The sequence below is a fragment of the Arachis ipaensis genome, chromosome B06, assembly GCF_000816755.2.
Source record: "Arachis ipaensis cultivar K30076 chromosome B06, Araip1.1, whole genome shotgun sequence".
In the NCBI taxonomy this organism is placed as follows: Eukaryota; Viridiplantae; Streptophyta; class Magnoliopsida; order Fabales; family Fabaceae; genus Arachis; species Arachis ipaensis.
In genome coordinates, this window is record NC_029790.2 from 135326441 (window position 1) to 135329603 (window position 3163).

Consider the following 3163-nt stretch of genomic DNA (forward strand, 5'->3'; position numbering starts at 1 on the left):
GATTTAAATAATAATACAAAATATATATTTATGATTGTAATAATTTTTCATTTTAATATTTTATCACATAATAAAAAATGTTTTAACTTTTCAAAAAGTATTTAATTAATTTTTATATATTTTATGATTAATGATAAAATATTTCTATTAACTTAGTAGTTAAATTTCATACACTTCTTTAATTTTTCAGATAAAAAAAATTCACTTTAAAACTTTTACCTTGCTTCAAACGTGCATGTATAGAATAAAAGGTTAAATTCTATATAGTTTCTACCATATGGATAATTATTGTGTATGGTAATATTTAAATATTTAATGCGTATGGGAAAATATCATAATATGAATATATAAAAATAATTATATTCTTAATATAAACTATTAAATTAATTATAATATGACGCATTTATTTTAAATAATCAATCTACTTTATAATTTTTTTGTTATTTACTAAAGTTTCTCTTGAAGGATTTATATTTATAAATGGTCAATTTATTCCCTCTTAATTTTTAAAAGTAAGATTCCAACCTAAAATCTTTAGATAAGAATGAGGAGATTATATCATTTAAATTATAATTCATTGGTGAAAAATAATTATTTTTGTTAATACAATATTACATAATTAAATATACACATAAAATTATTTTACACTAACAGTGAATCAAATTTTTTTTAATATACATAATATTCTTTCGCATTTGTTAAAAGCTTATAATGTTAACATCAAAGACTTCAAAAATTTGAGAACTTTGTGTTTGCATCCAATGTAATCACTCTACGTATACATCATATATACGTAGGATAGTGTTGGATAGTTGTGTTGATTATCATTTTTTATTTTTTTATTTTTTTTTATTCTTTTATATATATAGCTTAATATAGTTTACAAAAAGAATGGCTTAGGGGAAGTTTAGACTTTAGACTATTTAGTTTCAAAATTAGGAATGAATACTCACATGCTCATTATTGTTTGTGAAGATTGGTTTAGTTTCCTTGCAGGCAAAGTAAAATGGCACTTTACAAATGTCAACTATCATAGGTTATGGGGCAATTAATTCAAACAATTATAATGGATACAAACAAAAAGAGATATACTAATTAGACTTACATAAAAAAAAAAAAAAAACATATTTATTAAACTAGCTATCATTATCTTTTATATATTTTATAAACAAAAATCATATTCAAGTTGAAAACAACAAGTTATGAGATCTTAAATAGATTTTTTTTTTTCTATTTAAATTAAACTTTAATCAAATATTTAGGGGGAAAAAAAAAGAAACAAGGGGTGAGATGAATCAACCTTCTTTGGTAAAAAACTATACATATTAATATTGAATAATTTTTTTCACTGAAAATCATTTGAGAATGAGTAAGAATATTATTGTGGTAGTAGCAAATCGCTTTCTTTTTCATTCATAAATCATAATCTTGAGACGCAATGTTTGACCAAATCATACAACCCTTCGGTCTATTATTTATTATTTAGAGTGAATATTTTATCCGACTTCTTACAATTATTTTAAAAAGACAACGAAAAAAAAAAAACACTCGATTCGGTCCTTATTTTTTTTTGAAATAAATTAGTTATTGTGTCAAAAAAAATAATATTAACTTTTTTTTGGCACAGAAATCTCGTTATCCTTTTAAAATAATTATTAAAGATTGGATTGAATTTTTTTTTTTTATCAAAAGTCTCATTATCTTTTGAGATAATTGTCGAAAATTATTTTAGATTTTTCTCTATTATTTATATGGTAAGGGGCTAGAAATATTTTCTGGTGTTAGAATCCGATAACGTCACGACAGTGCTAAATTAATTTCCCAAACAACATATATAATTAAATTAAGATAATAGAAAAATTACCACATAAAGGACATTAATATTGAAACGTGGGATTCTACATCACAATTATTTAAGGGTACAAACTGGGCTGGCCAAATAGTCCTATAAGATTTTTTTCCATGACCCACAATTTGTTCTAATATAGTATTTAATGGTAAACTGGATGGTCTGAATCTTTTTAAGAGTTCTTTTCACCAAATATGCTAATTAAATTACATGCTATGAAAAAGTATTATAGGCTAACAAGCTAGCTGTTGTGTTGAATTAGTATTATTATTAATCTAATAATCACATTTTTATTTGCTTATAAATAATGTTTTACCAATTTAAAATAATCTTTTTTAATTAGTTCTTTACAATTATTTTATCCATTTTATTTAATAAAGTGAATTTCAATTTTGGTTTAAATAAGTATTTGATACTTTCTTTTTTGTCTAATAAAACTAAAAATATTTTATTTCAATCTTCACTATTAATTTATTTCACTAAGTATAGTAATTTTACTTGATAATATTTTTTACTGTATTTCCATCTCTTAGCTTGTGAGGGAAAAAAATTCATATTCAAATAATCTACACCTACAAATATTCTTAAATACTAAAGTATTGTTTTTGTCCCCAATGTTTGGGGTAAATTCTATTTGTATCTCTAACGTTTAAATCGTCCTATTTGTATCCCTAACATTTGTAAAAGTGATTCAATGTTATCCTGCCGTCAATTACACATCATGAACGCTTTAGTTTGAGTTTTAAAAATCTCTTCTTGAAGTTAGAATACAAATGTTTGGGATAGAATCGATGATTTACTCCGAAAAATAGCTCATCAAATATTGAAACTAATTCCTACAACATTTACATAATTCACTTTTCTAGGGATATAATTGAATCTAAACACAAATAGTGGGTATAATATTAAAATCGAACACATCCAAATGAGACCTAATTGAGAATGAATACATCCAAGTGAGAATAATTGAAAAATATAATCTAATTTGTTAGTATAATTGATAGTAATCACATTGAATCACTTTTATAAACGTTAAGGATACAAATAGAACGATTTAAACGTTAAGGACACAAATAGAACTTACCCCAAACGTTAGGGACAAAAACGATACTTTACTCTATTTTTAAAATATGTACAATCTCTTGCTCCCATTCTTCCCTATCAATCATTGTGTTCGTGATAATGAGAGCCATTCATAATTTATGAAAAGTTCCCCTAAAAAAAATTATTATGAAGAGATAAATACTAGATATTATTCTTCATCATATTTTGTATTTATTGTGAAAACAATAATATCAAAATAATTCTCCCTTG